Raw genomic sequence first — 18,242 nt, 5'->3', positions numbered from 1 at the left:
TATCATTAAAGTCGTTTTTATCAGGTTTTTCCCCTGTAAAGTTACTCTTCCCCCCCCCCCCGCCCCCCTTCCATTCTGTACTCCATGGAAGGAAGTCACTGTGCCCAGCACACATTTCTGTAGTGCTCTCCCTTCATTAGGGTATTTACATAATTTGTTTGGAATTCTTCTGCATGGGAGATTTGCCTCTTCTCTCCCACCCTTATTTATTTTGATGCTCAAATTATCTGAGATTTGGCCAGCTTCAGGTTGGCTCCTTTTGACCTACACATTGAGCACTTCCTTATCTTGTGGCACAACAAGATTTTCCAGGCTTGTCCTGTACATTCATCACTCCTACCCGAGAATCAACAATTTCTCTAAAAGTCTTGGTATCTTTTGTTTTTTTCTTGGAGAATGGTATTTAGAAGCTAAGACCTTGGCACTAAGAGTGCTTATTGATACTGGGGTATTATTGCTTTCAGGTCATCTCAGTAGACAGAGGTGAGGGAGAGGGGAATAGATTTTTTTTTTTCATTTAAGAAATCATGAATGTTGATACTTACAATTCCAATCGAATTCCACAGTGTTCTTTGTTGCCTTCCCCATTTCATATTTGTGTCTGCCTTCTTCAACAGTGAGAACCTTGTTTCCTCACAGCACATTTACTTATTTGCCTAATCCTGCATAAAATAGTTTCAGAATTGCTACGTTCACATACTTACCCATAAAACAGTTTCAGAATTTATACATTCACATAATTACATAAGCAAGTCTACTAAAAAGGTAATTTTTCTTCCCCAGACTGAGGGTTGAAAATCAAAGTACTAGGTGCAAAAATGACTTGGATTACTTCTCTCGCCCTACCCTCTCCCTCTTCAGTGGTTTTAAGTTAGTCATTTGAAATACACTTGAGTTCATTTGTTTCTATTTCCAATTTTAGTTTATTTTTCCTTCCATTATTGATCATTTCATTTTACTTTTGGAATATGTAGAATAATATGCTTGCCAAAGTATGAACCATACAAAAAGATATATTCAGAGGAATATCACTCTCTTCCCTATCTCTCTTTTTTTTAAATTGATTTATTTTTTATTTATTTATGTTTGGCTGCAGTAGGTCTTCGTTGCAGCGCAGGCTTTCTCTAGTTGTGGCACAGGCTTTCTCTAGTTGCGGCAAGCGGGGGCTACTGTTCATTGCGGAGCACGGGCTCAGTAGTCGTGGCACGCAGGCTCTAGAGCGCAGGCCCAGTAGCTGTGGCCCACAGGCTTAGTTGCTCTGCGGCATGTGGGATCTTCCCAGACCAGGGATCAAACCCATGTCCCCTGCATTAGAAGGTGGATTCTCAAACACTGCACCACCAGGGAAGTCCCTCTTTCCTATCTCTTGAACACTTTTTCCTGCCACCTTTTTTTATGTATACAATTTTATTGTTTCTGATGTATCCTTCCTATGTTTCTTTTTGCAAAAATAAGTAGATACATATGTTTTCTTACTTCTCTTTTCTTCCTCCAAAGTCAACATACCACATATGCTGTTTTGCATTTTGGTTTTTTCAGTTAACAGTATCTTCTGGAGATCACTTTGCATCAGCTTATTGAGATCTTCTTCATTCTTTTTTTACAGCTGAATAGTACTCCGTGGTGTGCATGTACCAGAGTTTATTCACTTAAAATCTGATGCTTAGATGTTTAGGTAGCAACCAATATTGTGCAATCATAAATAATGCTACAATAAATAACCTTATGTTTTTATATTTTAGGAGGTCTATCTTTAGAGTAAAGATAGGATTGCTAGGTCAAAGGGTAAATCCATATGTACTACATATTGTCAAATTGTGTTCCACAGAGGTTGTATCGTTTTGCATTCCCACCAGCAATATATGATAGTGTCAGTTTACCTGAACTGCTGCCAATGTAATGAATGAGAAATGGTATGTCAGTGTAGTTTTAATGTATACTTCTCTTAATTTGAGTGGGGACAGTTTCTGTATCTTTTTTGTGGATTGTCTGTCTTTGGCTCATGTTCTATTGGAATTTTTAAGTCTTTTTTTTTTACTCAATTAAAAAATGTCTTTATATATTAGGGATATTAGCCCTATATCTGGCATATTTCTTGCAATATTTTCTCCTAATTTATGTCTTTTTTTTTTTTACTGTGCTTGGGGTTTTTTTTTCATGTAAAAGTTTCTTATTTTTATTTTTTTGGGGGTAAAACTCATCATTCCTTTATTGCACCTGGACTTTAAGTCATAGCCACAAAGCATAACACAGGGTTAAGAGGAATTCATTCAAACTTTCTGCTAGATCTCTGATCAATTTGGAGTTTATATGTATATATGGTATAAGAAATTAATTTCCATTTTTTTCTCCAACATGATTTATTAAACAGTCCATCTTTGCTCCAGTGGTTTGCAATATCACTTTTATAGTATATTAAATGTACACATGAGCCTAGGTTTTCTGTTTTATTCAATTGGTCTTTCTGTCTATTCACATACCAGTACTACACTATTTAAATTGTACCTTGCTATGCTTATCCACCCTCTCTCAAATAGCTCTTTTTAGTAATATCCTAGATATTCTTAAGTCTCTGTTTTTTCATGTAAACTTTAGTATCAACTTACCTAGCTCTAAAAAAAACTTTTGGGTATTTTAAAAACTGGGATTGCACTATATTCATAAATTAACTTAAAGGAGAACTGGTATATAGGTAATGTTGACACATCATAACTGAGAAAGGATATCTTTTAATTTGTTCAAATCAAGTTTTGTGTCAGGAATATTTTCTAGTTTCCTTCACATAGGTTTTGAACATTTATTGTTAAATTTATTTCTAAGTATTTTTATCTTTTTTATTACAATTATCAATGAGATTTTTCTCTTTCATGAGCTCTTCTAACTGGTTATTATTTGTATAAGTTAAGGCTGTTGTTTTTCATATTAATTTAGTATCCTGCTATCTTACTGAATTATTTTGTTGTTTTAGTTTAAGCATTGAGTGTCTAGAACTTAACAAGTGTACTATCATGTCATCTGCAAAAAGAGGTCATTTTCTTCTTTTTCTTTTTCAACTCTTATACCTTTAATTGATTTCTCTTGCCTAACTGCACTGACTAATACTTCCAGCACAATATAGTTATGCAGATGGTGATAATCCTTGCCTTGTTCCTGACTTTAGTGGAAATGTCTTAGTGTTTCTCCATTAAATAAGATTCTGGCTTTAGGATATATATATATATATATATATATATATATACACATACACACACACACATATGTCCTAATATATATATATATTAGATTAATATATATTCTCATATGTATTTTCTAATATATATATAGTCTAATATATATCCATATATTCATATTAGATAAATATATATATATTCATATTAGATGTTAGGATATATACACACATAGGCATACACTGGAGATATTATGGATATGGTTCTAGACCACTGCAGTAAAGTGAATATCACAGTAAAGCAAGTCACACAAATTTTTTAGTTTCCCACTGCATATAAAAGTTCTGTTTAGAGCTTCCCTGGTGGCACAGTGGTTAAGAATCCACCGCCAATGCAGGGGACACGGGTTTAAGCCCTGGTCCAGGAAGATCCCACATGCTGTGGAGCAACTAAGCCTGTGCACCACAACTACTGAAGCCCACATGCCTGGAGCCCACGCTCTGCAACAAAGAGAATCCCCTGCAATGAGAAGCCCCTGCACCGCAGTGAAGAGTAGCCCATGCTTGCCACAACTACAGAATGCCTGCACACACAACGAAGACCCAACACAGACAAAAATTAATTAATTAATTAATTAAAAGGAAAAAAAAAAGAATCTGCCTGCCAATACAGGGGACACGGGTTTGAGCCCTGGTCTGGGAAGATCCCACGTGCCATGGAGCAACTAAGCCTGTGCGCCACAACTATTGAGTCTGTGCTCTACAGCCCGCGAGCCACAGCTACTGAGCCCGCATGCCACAACTACTGAAGCCCGCATTCATAGAATCCATGCTCCAAAACAAGAGAAGCCACCACAATGAGAAGCCCTCACACTGCAACGGAGAGTATCCCCCCGCTCACCGCAACTAGAGAAAGCCTGTGCGCGGCAACGAAGACCCAATACAGCCAAAAATAAATAAATAAAAATAAATAAATTTATTTTTAAAAAGTTATGTTTATACTACAATGCCATCTATTGTGCACAATAGCATATGTTTGAAAACTAATGTACATACCTTATTTTAAAAAATACTTCATTGCTAAAAATTGCTAACCATCATGTGAGCCTTTAGTGAGTAGTAATCTTTCTTGTCTCACTGTTGATGGCTGCTGACTGATCAGGTTTATAGTTGCTGAAGGTTGGAGCCGCTGTGGCAATTTCTTAAAGTAAGACAACAATGAAGTTTGCTACAGGGATTGGCCCTTCCTTTCACAAACGATTTTTCTGTAATCATTTGATAGCATTTTACCCATAGTAGAACTTTTTACAAAATTGGAGTCAATCCTCGCAAACCCTACCACAGCTTTATCAACTAAATTTATGTAATATTCTAAATCTCTTGTTGTCATTTCAACAATCTTTACAACATCTTCACCAGGAGTAGATTCCATCCCAAGAAATCACTTTCTTTGCTCATCCATAAGAAGCAAGTCCTCATCATTTCAAGTTTTATCAAGAGATTGTAGCAATTCAGTCACATCTTCAGGCTCCATTTCTAGTTTTAGTTCCCTTGCTATTTCCACCACACCTGCAGTTACTTCCTCCACTGAAGTCTTGAAATCATCCATGAGGGGATGGAATCATCTTCCTCCAAACACCTGTTAATGTTATTATTTTGACCTCTTCCAGTGAATCGTGAATGTTATGATACATAGAATGATGAATCTTTTCCAGAAGGTTTTCCTTTTACTTTACTCGGATCCATCAGAGTAATCACTGTCTACAGCAGCTGTAGCCTTACAAAATGAATTTCTTAAATAATAAGACTTGAAAGTCAAAATTACTCCTTCATTCACGGGATGCAGAATGGATGTTGTGTTAGCAGGCAAAAACAATCTCGTGTACATCTCCATCAGAGCACTTGGGTGACCAGGTGCATTGTCAATGAGCTGTAATATTTTCAAAGTAACCTTTTTTTCTGAGCAGTAAGTCTCAGCAGTAGGCTTAAAATATTGATTAAACCATGTTGTCAGCAGATGTGTTGTCATTCAGGCCTTTTTTGGTTCCATTTATAGAGCATAGGTAGAGTCGATTTAGCATAATTCTTAAGGGGTAGGATTTTTGGAATGGCAAATGAACATTGGCTTCAATTTAAAGTCACCAGCTGCATTTAGTCCCTAACAAAGTTAGCCTGTCCTTTGAAGCTTTGAAGCCAGGCATTAACTTCTCCTCTCTAGCTGTGAAAGTCCTGGATGGCATCTTCTAGTATAAGGCTCTTTCATCTACATTGAAAATCTGTTGTTTAGATGAATGATCTTAGCTAGATTGTCTCAATGACTTTCTGTAACTTACACATCAGCATTTACTGCTTCACCTTGCTCTCTCATGTTACGGAGACGGCTTCTTTCCTTAAACCTCCTGAACCAACCTCTGCTCGCTTCAAACTTTTCTTCTGCAGCTTCCTCACCTCTCTCAGCCCTCAGAGAATTGAAGAGTTAGGGCCTTGCTCTGGGGTAGGCTTTGGCTTAAGGGAATGCTGTGGCTGGTTTGATCTTCTATCCAGACCACTAAAACTTTCTCGGTATCAGCAATTAAGGATGTTTCACTTTCTTATCATTCGTGTGTTTACTGGAGTAGCACTTTTAATTTCCTTCCATACTTTGCCTGTGCGTTGACAACTTGGCTAACTGTTTCAAGAGGCCTAGCTTTTGGCCTATCCTGGCTTTCTTTCTTTTTTAAAGATTTATTTATTATTTATTTATTCATTGTTTTAATTTCGGCTGCATCGGGTCTTAGTTGTGGCAGGTGATATCCTTGTTGAGGCATGTGGGATCTTTCGTTGTGGTGCACAGGCTTTTCTCTAGTTGTGGTGTGCAGGTTTTCTCTTCTCTAGTTGTGGTACGCAGGCTCCAGGGCACATGGGCTCTGTAGTTGGTGGCACGCAGGCTCTCCAGTTGAGGCACGTGAGCTCAGTACCCACGTACCCTGCATTGCAAGGCAGATTCTTTACCACTGGACTGCCAGGGAAGTTCCCAGGCTTTCTTTTTTTAATTTTTTAAAAATTAAAAAAATGTTTTTAAAATTGAAGTATAGTTGATTTACAGTGCTGTGCCACTCTCTGCTGTACAGCAGAGTGACTCAGTTATACACATAGAGACATTCTTTTTGGCCTTCCCCGCTTTCAACATGCCTTCCTCGCTAAGCTTAATCATTTCTAGCTTTAGATTTAAAGTGAGAGACGGGCGACTCTTCCTTTCACTTGAACTCTTAGAGGCCAATGCAGGGTTGTTAATTGGCCTAATTTCAATATTGTTGTGCCTCAGGGAATAGGGCGGCCCTAGGAGAGGAGGCAGATGGAGGAGCAGCCTGTTGGTGGAGCAGTCAGGACAGTTCGCCATCTTATATGGGTGCAGTTTACCTATTTTGTAAATTCAGTGAAGCCCCAACTTTGTCCTTTAAATGTGCCAACACAACTTGCATGAAGAGTTCATTGAAAACAACGATAGAGGTAAATTGTTACTTTATAGGTGAAAGATAATAGGAATCCTCGGAATTAGTGGCTGAACACAAACTTTTTCAGAATAAAACTTTATACCAGTTCAAAGGATACCCTGCTAATGCAAGGGTGAGGATTGTTTCTATATTTCAACACACCTATCTCTCTATATATTTACATATACATCTTAAACACCACTAATCTCATCAACAAAAATCCATTTCTAGCATCAAGGATGCTAATTCGCAAAACTCTGGCATTGATCAGAGGTGAATAGAGCTAAAGTGGATATAGGAGTCATCTCTAGAATGTAACCTTTTTATTAAATGTTAGCTAACCACCTCTAAAATATATATTCCTGAATAGGGTACAGAGCACCCTTATGGTGTAGATTTAAACTAGCACACACACAATGATATCACATTATTTATGCTGAAGTATTTGAAAATAAACTATAGATAATTTACAGCAGGTCACAAGCCAAGCCCCACGTTCACTTATCCTGCCTGTCTGACTTGTACTGCTCTGCTCCCAAAATGATGACACTAGGAGGCATTTTGTAAATAAGAAAATAACATATTTGTTTCTTATGGTGATTAGTGCACTTGTCCCTGAAGGTAGCAGTGTGAGTAAATCCTAAACAGAGAAGCAAGGGAGAAAGTTTTTCCCTAGCAGGAGTGATAGCAAGGAAGGTGGTAAGGACACAGGTAATGAGGCCAAGGCAGTGGCCAGCTAGTTTCTCCAGTTGGGCCAGGCCTTGGTCTGCCCACCATTACGTCTTCTAACCAGTACGGTCTCCGGCAGTGGTTGTTACTATCCCCACTTTCTGTCAGTCTTCACAGAAAAAACAAAACTTACGATGGATATGGCATTCCAGACTTCACACAAATAAAATGATACTAAAAATTGGAAGAAGAAATAAGCAGTTATTTTCAATGAACCCTAAGGAAGCTTCTTGTAAAATAAAACTGTCTTGCTACAAAGCCACATGAGTTTTTATCCTATTCATAAAGAAAATCTGCATTTGGTAATTTTTATATCTAGAACAAGAAATTTCAGGGTTTTAGGTGAAAGAATTAACTTGTGCAGTAAAATACTTTATAGTTTTATTTCATGGAATGTAATTAATTCCCACAATTTTTATTGATTCTCTACATGAAGGCTTTTATGCTAGTAATCGAGTTGCAGAAATAACATCTTTCTTGACTGTTTAGTGCCAAAGTCATTGGAAATTATACCTTGTAGGCAATCTTTCAGAAGAACTAGTCAATATATTTGCTTTTTAAAAAATATGCAGCTTCAATAAAACCTCGTATGTGACTTTTATGGTTTCACTAATTTCCCGTCAGTGATATGATCTATTGATTTTTCCATTATAAATGTTTGTAGTTATCATGCAGAAAAATTATTTTTAAAAACGATGACATTTCATTGCATAAAGGTGATTTTTTTTAGAACCTAGAAATGCAGAAGCTGAATTTATTTTTAGCTCAATCATTGTCTAAGATTCCGAGAGGAGAGTGATTGATGGATGTTTCAGTAGTGTTTTTCCTATTTAAAGTTTTTGCATCTTATTAAAGTGATTTTTATCACAAAAATGTGGAAATATAGAAAGGATAGAGAAGTTACATTGCTTGGAGCTACCCATAGACACCAGCTCTGACTAGATTAAGCAGAAGGGAATTTATGGGAACGATATCAGATATCAGATGACAGTCTACGGACAATATCTTTTGCCTGGTTGTGTCAGGACCTGTTTCCACCCTTATGCTTGTGAAGAATCTGGTGAAGTGTTCTAGAAAGCAGCACCAAGCCTACATACTGTTACCTCCTCAGCACATCCACATCTCTGCATCCACCAGAGTCTTCCCCCAGCCCATCCCACAGTGCTGGACCATTTTATAATCCTTTAACACCAAGTGACGTTTTCTTGTGACAGATTTGATTTTCATGTAAAAGTGTTCTTGCTGCCTCCTTTACTCCATGTTTATTATTCATACACTATAACCCGAGAACCTTCCTTTTATAATAATTTAAACATCCTAGTAAATAGTCAAGCTTTTAGTAAAATTGTTACAGATAGCATATTACCTAAAATTTATAGTGCCTAGCAGTCTTATGTGCATTTGCCCAGATGTATTACTATGGAGATTTTTAGTACTGTGGCAATAAATAATACTTTATTTCAAAACCCTCAGCTTTTGTACAGTGATCTTCATTCATAAATGATAGGTTCTCAACCCAGAGAGCTTAAAAATAACCAACATAGTGCTTACTCTGTACCAGATACTATTCTAAATACATTACTTAATTGATTCATTGAATCTTTTGAGCAGTCCTATGAAGTAGATGCTATTATTTTTACAAACCAAGGAACTGAGCTTCTGAAGGATTTTGTAGCTATAACTTGCTCAAGGTCATAGAGCTAGTAAGAGGTAGAGCCAGAATTTGAAACTGTGCAACCTGCCTTCAGGGTCCACATACTACGTTGGCTCTAAACTTAAAGCAGAAGTATGTCTTGTAGATAATATGTAAACTTAACTTTAGGAGGATTTCACTGTGTTCATGTAAAAATTATTATAAAATTTTTGTTTGATCACTATAAAACGATGCTGTAAAATGTTCTTGAGCTTGCAAAAAATGTACATAATATACATTCACTGTAACAGGACAAAAATACAGAGGTATATAAAGGAAAAGCTAATCATTCCCCACCAGCCCTCATTCCACCCGAATCCTCTGAGGTAACCAACGTTAACATCATGCGATGTCTCCTTCCACATCATTCATTGTGTTTGTACAAATATATACACACATATATGGGATTTCCTCCTTGCTTTTTCTTTTCTTTCTGCTCCTTTTCACAAAATGGGATCATCCCGTACACATACTCTTGCAGCTTGCTTTTTTCCAGTCCTTTGGTGGGAAACATTTCACTTTGGTAGTGTACCAGTTGCTCTCTGGAAATTCCCTCTTCTGATACCTGTGTTGGGCAGAAGGACCTGTGGAGAGAAATGAATCCTGCCCACCTAACAGTCTAGGTCTGCGAGTGGAAATAGGACAGGGCTGAGATAATCCTGTGGCCATTGCAGAGGGGACACTGTAACGGCACACATCAAGGGACGTCACTGTGGTGCTGTGTAACTGAAACCTATGGAGTGGTCCCTTTGGTAATTCTGTTTCCCTTATAATTATTAATAGGGAAATCCATAAAACCAAAGTCACTTTTGTATTTGTCTGGGAGGAAGGGGGACCTGGGGTGTCTCCCTTTCTGATGCTGAGGGATAGAGTGGGATGGTTGGCACTGGCTGACACTACTGTCCTTGGCAGGGCCCAAAGGGAGCCTGGGACAGACCAGTGGCAGCCAAGCGGTCAGAGATTTAACCGCAGAAGCAGAAAGCTCATGGGCAGGACTGGTTACATAGTTTGTGGGGCCCAGTACAAAATGAAAATGCAGGGCCCCTTGTTAAAGAATTATTAAGCATTTCAAGGTGGTGATAACAGAGCATTAAATCAAGTGCCAGCCCTTCTGAGCACAGGTCCCTGTGCTGCTGTTCAGGCCCCATGTCCATGAAGCCAGCCCTGTTTATGGGGTCCAACAGTGAGAGAAAGGAAACTTTCATTAGCTTGCCTTTTGGTCAAATAATAATACTTTATTTTTCATTTTCACTACAGATTATTTTTTTCTTGCTTTTAAAATTCTCATTCTAATGACACTGAAGGGAAGATGTGAAATTTTTACTCTTAAGTGTAATTTATAACACATGCATGAAGGTAAAGGCCCCTCTGAAGCATTATGTCTTATCGCCGGAGGTTGGAGGGGACTACGCTCTGTGAACATCATGTACAGTGAAACATCAGAAGAGAGATCGTGCCATTGATTTGAGTACAGTGAAATCCCAAGATTTCCAAGATTGGGCAACCTCCTTGGTTCCCTTATTCAGAAAAGTTAATGGAGGACCAGAACAAATTAGAAGCAGAAAAATGTTGTCTATCATCTCTGCTGGCACTTTTACATGAAATTATTTTCAAGTTTAATCCCATTTTTTTTCATCTAATTTCTTTCAAAGAATTTTCTTTCTATCCAAGAACGTGAAAATATCTATTTCTTCTGTTACTAGATCTCCCGGTCACTATCACTTTTTTATTGTGGTAAAATAAAATGGTAATACTGATCATTTTGTCATTTATAAGTACAAGTTAGCTAACCCATCACTTTTTTTGTGTGTGTGAATTTTATTTTATTTTATTTTTTTTAACATCTTTATTGGGGTATAATTGCTTTACAATGGTGTGTTAGTTTCTGCTTTATAACAGAGTGAATCAGTTATACATATACATATGTTCCCTAACCCATCACTTTTTAAGCCTTGGGATCTCTTTCTGGGGGAATAAGTCACAGAAGTTTGATTAAGTCTGCCATCCAGGCAATGATAAAATCAATCGTCTGTCTCATGTGGAACAGGTTATGCCTTTGAGAATGGTAAGGCCAAGACAGTCAGGTGAGGCAAAGCAGCTGGTACCATAGAGATGGAGCCTTCTCAAAGCCCTAAAATCCCTACTACTGGGCCCCCCATCCTTCTTTTTATTTTTATCGCGAGCTGACCTGAGCAAATTTAGTAATACTTAACTCTTAGCTTCTTTATTCATAGGTAACAGTTGTCTTCAATGGTCAGTCGATAAAGGGTTACCGGCTCCCCCATAACCTTGAAAGCAAGTTTCTGTCTCACTTACAGACATCTGCTAACAAATATTTTTCTTGAGACAGTGGTCACAGAAGAATTCATAGAGCTTTTTCTGTAATTCTATTCTTTGTTCTTTTAGTACTCTGACCACCACCTTGCATGAAAGGTTCCTTTGAAGCAGATACAATAGTGTTTCAGAGGCAAAATTCTGTTGCTCTTTATAGTTGGCATTAGACAACAAGAAATCCTCGTGACCTGTGACTGAATACCATCCCAGAGGGTGCAGACTCGAGGTCTCACTTTACTCTCATCGCTAGTTCATGTAAATGTGGGGAGTGTTTCCAAGATACTTGTTTGAATATTTTTAATCCTACCAGTAAGAATCCATTTCTAACATCCTTCATGATATTTACAAGCCACTAACTATGAAAACTCATTTCTCACGTTAGTTAGCAAAGTAGTATTGATGGAGGTATGAAGAGCCAGCAGGGTGGTGGGAACCACCCTTTTTTTTTTTTTAATTAATTAATTAATTAATTTATTTATTTATTTTTGGCTGTGTTGGGTCTTTGTTGCTGCGTGTGGGCTTTCTGTAGTTGCAGTGAGCGGGGGCTACTCTTCGTTGCGGTGCGCGGGCTTCTCACTGTGGTGGCTTCTCTTGTTGTGGAGCACAGGCTCCAGGCACGTGGGCTTCAGTAGTTGTGGCACTTGGGCTCAGTAGTTGTGGCTCGTGGGCTCTAGAACACTGTCTCAGTAGTTGTGGTGTGTGGGCTCAGTAGCTGTGGTGCACGAAACCACCCTTTTTGGTGTAAGGCTGTTTGACTCCCTCCCCCTTGTCATATGAATGATCAGATTGCTAGCTGCACCTAGAATGTTACTTGAACACATTTATATCACAGTGTCTATGTGAACTATTTTAAAGTAAATGACAGGCATCCTCACTTCTTACATTGAACCCTGCTGTGATCTGGCTTCCACCTCCCACTGTGCCATGAAAACCTTCTATAATATCTCCTGTAAGCTCTTCATCCCCAGCTCCATGGACTCTGTTTTGTCTTTCTCTCCCTGTGGCGTTTGACATCGTTGACCTCGACCTTAATATGATACTTTCCCTTTCTCTCTCTGTTCCTTCTTTGCAGACTCCTCTTCCTTCCCACTTGTCCATTATCAGTGATCTTGAAGATTTTGACCTCAGCCTTTGACTTTTCTGTTAGTCCTCATATTCTCTTTGACTGAGTTCTTCCAAGTCTAATGCTTCCCCTAGTTTTCTTCCTTACTGAAAACCCCCAGTATCTTCATCTCTGCCCCTCTTGTGAATGCAGCCAAATATATCTATTCAACACTACCATTTGGAGATCTTCCAGGCAAATCATATGTGCCATGTACAAAATTGAATTCACCATGATCTATCCTCCATGACAGGGCCCATTCCTCATGCTAGTTTTGCTACTCAAATTTAATGACACTATATGTACATATATATATTTCCTATTGAGTTTGTTTCTTTGGAGAACCCTGACAAATACATATGTACTGTGATGGAGGGAGTTTACGGTGTTATGGAAGCCTGTACATGGGACACTTAACTGAGACATGAGGGGTTGGAGAAGGCAATATCTCAACCAAGGTTGTCAAATAGACTTCATCTCAAGGGACCACTGGAATTAGTCGGTAGTGGCTGTTTAGTGTGCTGGTCTTTCAAAGGACTCCAAGCCACATCAAGGCTTAGGAGAAAATATGAGGCTGATCTGGTTAGCAGGCACTGGATCATTAAGGATCTTGTAATGATTCTAAGTGGGACTTTATCCTGAAGGCAGTCAGATATTACTATTGCCAGGAAGTCATTCAGTCAGATTTTCATTTTGGAATTTACTCAATGTAGAGAAAAATGATAAAGTTCTGTTGTGGAAGTTATAAAACATTTCACAAATGAGGAAACATGAAACTCAAAAAGGTTGAATATATTTCCCAAGATCATATAGCTACTAAGCCTGGAGTCCAGTTTCTAACCCAGCTTTGTCTAGTCTGTTGTTTTGCCTATGATTGTTTTTCTAGTACACAAATATTACCACAGTCATCTTTAATATTCCGTAGTCATTCACATTCATTCATTTGTGTAATATATATGAAATGCTCTTTGGGTTAACAGTTGAGAATGCGAATATAAATTATGGTTATCTTCAAGGAACTCATGCTCTAATAATGGATATAAATATATAATTAATAAATAACAAAATACAGGGTAATTAGAGTGAAAATAAAGTTATACTAGGCAGGGATTTTAGAGAGCATAGTTAAAGGACCACCTAACTCTCCCTGGGCATTATGATGGGCTTCTCAGAGAAGAGGGCAGTTGAATTGAGTCTTAAAGAATGTCTGGGAGTTTTTCTAGAGGAGAAAAGTACAAAACATTCAAAGTAGTGAAGGCAAGAGAAAGGACCTTGCATGTAATTCTATATGGCCAGAGCCTCATAGCATAAACGGTGTATTGTATTAGAACAATAAGCCAGGGTAAGAATCACGGAAAACTCCATGAAACATAAAGAGGGGGGCTTCCCTGGTGGCGCAGTGGTTGAGAGTCCGCCTGCCGATGCAGGGGACACGGGTTCGTTCCCCGGTCCGGGAAGATCCCACATGCCGCGGAGCGTCTGGGCCCGTGAGCCATGGCCTCTGAGCCTGCGCGTCCGGAGCCTGTGCTCCCCAACGGGAGAGGCCACAACAGTGAGAGGCCCGCGTATGGCAAAAACAAACAAACAAACAAAAAACATACAGAGGAATTTGGGCTTTGACCGGTAGGGGAAGGAAACAGGGAAATGGGCAAGATTAGAATTGCTTTTTTGAACTTTGTGAGGATTTGGTTATAAAGGGGATGGGGCTGGAAAGGGGAGGCTGTTGCATAGATGATGGTAGGAGGTAAAGACATAGAAATGCGGATCTTGGGGAAAATAATTTATATATTTGACTCTCCCCCTGGTGCCTAGCCTCTGACTCACTCTTGTCTCCTTTCCACTGGCAGTCAGTTTATCTCTCTTTTTTCAGCAACTGATAAGCTGTTTGCTGACTTAAACTTAGCCTCTGCCTCCCCAGCATCCCCTCTACTTCAAGCTCTGCATTTTCAAAGGAAATGCCTTTGCAATGGTAGCAGTGACTTCAGCAGCCTGGTGATGCTCCCAAGTCATAGAAAAGAACTGCAGCGTCTTTGCCAAGGAGTTGAATGAATGAAGACTTTCCATACCATCTTTGAAAGGTTACCAACTCCTGTTTTTTGCAATGTTTACAAAATATTGTAAATAATGATAACAATGTGTCAATCTTAGCTTATTTTAAGAGGTTTCTTATAGAACATAAAATTACTTACCGATAGAATTTAATAATATTTTCAATTTATTAGGTGACTACAACACCCCAAAAATAGTATCTGGGGCTTCACATACAATGTTTTGTATTATCACAACATCTCTGAAAGATGGCTGATAATATTATTTAGATTTTACAGCTGATTAAATCGAGTATTTGAAAGGTTAAGTAACTTGCCCAAAGTTCACAGTGTGGGGTTGGGATCTAACTTAGGTTCATGGGATATCAAAACCCACTCTCTTTACACAACCCTATCATGCCTTTGTATGTAGATATGCATGTCCTCATATACTTTAAGTAGGTCTTTTCACTTTGAGGTGCTAATTCATCTTTTTTTTTTTTTTTTTTTTTTTTTTGCGGTATGTGGGCCTCTCACTGTTGTGGCCTCTCCCGTGTGGAGCACAGGCTCCGGATGTGCAGGCTCAGCGGCCATGGCTCATGGGCCCAGCCGCTCCACGGCATGTGGGATCTTCCCGGACTGGGGCACGAACCCGTGTCCCCTGCATCGGCAGGCAGACTCTCAACCACTGCGCCACCAGGGAAGCCCTAACTCATCTTTTTAATTAGGCTTCTTTCTAATTTATTTCAGGCTATCTCTAGACATTAGACTTAATTCACTAGACTTAATTCACTAGACTTAATTCACTTAATTCATTCTCTTTAATGAAAAGAAATAATGTGATCATTTAAAATACTTATGGTACTTTATAACATTGTACCAAGTGAAAACCCAAACTAACTAATGTATGAATTAAGATACCCAGTGATGTCATTATCTCTAATTTTGTTTTTATAAAATTGCTTTAATACTGGTATGTGTGCATGTTGATTTACATGACTAGTAAAGTAAAAATTGGAACAATCTTTCTGGAGGGCAGTTTGGTAATATGTATCAAAAAATTTAAACCTATGCATTTAAAAACATATTTTTCTAGACTATTTTAAATATATACAAAAGTGGACAGAAGAGCATAATGAAGTATCGTGTTCATCATCCAACTTCAACAATTATCAACTTGGGGTCAATCTTGTTACATATATACTCCATCCACTTGCCCTGTGTCTGTATTATGTTGAAGCAAATTCTAGATATTTCTTTTTTCTAAAGAAAATCATTTGATGTCGTTGTTATTTATTTGTAGTTATATTTTTTATATTGAAGTGTAATGTACATACACATGGCTGCTCATCAAATTTTTTAATAAAGATTATTTTTAGAGAAGTTTTAGCTTCACAGCAAAATTGAGAGAAGTTATAGAGATTTCCCGTATAATTTTTGCCCTTACACATGCATAGCTTCCCCAATTATCAGCATCCCCCACCAGAGTGGTGCATTGATTACAATTGATGAGCTCACATTGACACATGATAATCACCTAAAGTCTGTAGTTTACATTAGGGTTCACTCATGGTGTTGTACACTCTGGATTTGGACAAGTGAATGTTGACATATATCCATTCTTACAGTATTGTAAGAGTATTTTCACTGCCCTAAAAATCCTCTGTGCTCCACCTGTTCCTCCTCCCTACTCACCCCAACCACTGGTAACTACTGATCTTTTCACTGTCACCATAGTTCTGCCTTTTCCAGAATGTCATATAGTTGGAATCATATAGTATGTAGCATTTTCAGAATGGCTTCTTTCACTTAGTAATATGCACTTAAGGTTCCACAGTATCTTTTCATGAGTTGATAGATGGTTTCTTTTTAGCATTGGATAATAATCCATCATCTGGATATACCACAGTTCATTTATCCATTTAGCTACTGATGGACATCTCGATTGCTTCCTAGTTTTGGCAATTATGAATAAAACTGCTATAAATGTTTGTGTTCAGGTTTTCACGTGGTCCTAAGTTTTCAGCTCCCTTGGGTAAATCCAAGGAGTGTGATTGCTAGATCATATGGCAAGAATATGTTTAGTCTTGTAAGGGACTACCAAACTGTCTTCCAGAGTAGCCATACCATTTTTGCATTCCTACCAGCAATGAGTGAGAGTTCCTATTGCTCTGCAACCTCGTCAGCATTTGGTATTGTCACTATTTTGGATTTTGGCTTTTGTAATTAGTGTGTAGTGGTATCTCATTGTTTTAATTTGCACTTCCTTAATGACATATGATGTAGAGTATCTTTTCATATGCTTATTTGCCATCTGTATACCTTATTTGGTGGGATGTCTGTTAAATTCTTTGGGCCATTTTTTAGTCAGGTGCTGCTCACCAAATTTTCACAAATTAAACATACTGGGTAATTAATACGTAGATCAGGAAACAGAATACTTCATATCAGGTAAAAATTTTAACATAATTATTATACCTAAAAATTAAGCAATAATATTAAATATCCAGTGTTCTAATTTCCAAATGTCTCATAAATGTCATAATTTTTTTTTATAGTTTATCTTCTTGAATCAGAATACAAGTTGGTCCACATATTGCAATTGTTTGATTGGTTAACCTCTTTTAGTGTTTAGGTTCCCTTTCCATCTCTCAATGGAATTTTTATTTATTTATTTATTTATTTATGGCTGTGTTGGGTCTTTGTTGCTGCACGTGGGCTTTCTCTAGTTGCAGTGAGCAGGGGCTGCTCTTAGTTGTGGTGTGAGGGCTTCTCATTGCGGTGGTTTCTCTTGTTGCGGAGCATGGGCTCTAGGTGTGCAGGCTTCAGAAGTTGTGGCACACAGGCTTCAGTAGTTGTGGCTCACAGGCTCTAGAGCACAGGCTCAGTAGTTGTGGCATACGGGCTTAATTGCTCTGCACCATGTGGGATCATTCCAGACCAGGGCTCGAACCCGTGTCCCCTGCATTGGCAGGTGGATTCTTTTTTTTTTTTTTTTAATACTTGAAAGAAACTTGTTTGTATTAACCTTTTTGGAAACTGCTAAAATTAACATTAAGAAAGATTTAGTTTATATTACACAGAAAGGAAAAAACAAATTTGGAACTGAAAACTGTTTCATGCATTTAACTTATCTTTAAATTAAAAAGTTTATGTGTTATGTTTTAGGTTATATATGAATAAGACAGATGCTACTTTTGAGCTCTGGATGGTCAAAGAAAATGGGTGGTAATCTACTTAGCCTAGGACAATAAGTTTTACTTTATGCTCAGAAAATAATCGGAAAGACATTTTTACCATTTTACCCAAACAGCAGGATAAACTTCAAGCTAATCTTTCTCTTTTAGCAAAACCACATATAAAAGTGAATAAATATAAAATCTTAATATAATTCCCTAGATTTGAAGAGCATCTTTCTTCCAGGAGCTTAAAGCAATTTGCTTTATGTTCTTATTCAGTCTAGAAACCCTTCTGTGACAAAGATATGCATTACATGATAAACAAATATGTATTTTTGCCCTCATTCTATGAATAGGAGAATTAATACTTGCTAGATTAAGGCTGATTGGCTCAACATTACAAAAGTAAATCCAGATCTCCTGACTTCCTGGCCAAATCTCTTTCCAAAGACTTTTTTATTATTTTGCAGTACGCGGGCCTCTCACTGTCGTGACCTCTCCCGTTGTGGAGCACAGGCTCTGGATGCGCAGGCTCAGCA

The sequence above is a fragment of the Lipotes vexillifer genome, unplaced genomic scaffold (genome assembly GCF_000442215.2).
Source record: "Lipotes vexillifer unplaced genomic scaffold, Lipotes_vexillifer_v1.1 scaffold120, whole genome shotgun sequence".
Taxonomy (NCBI): Eukaryota; Metazoa; Chordata; class Mammalia; order Artiodactyla; family Lipotidae; genus Lipotes; species Lipotes vexillifer.
The sequence above is the reverse complement of the archived record's forward strand: the minus strand, read 5'-3'. Positions refer to the sequence as shown.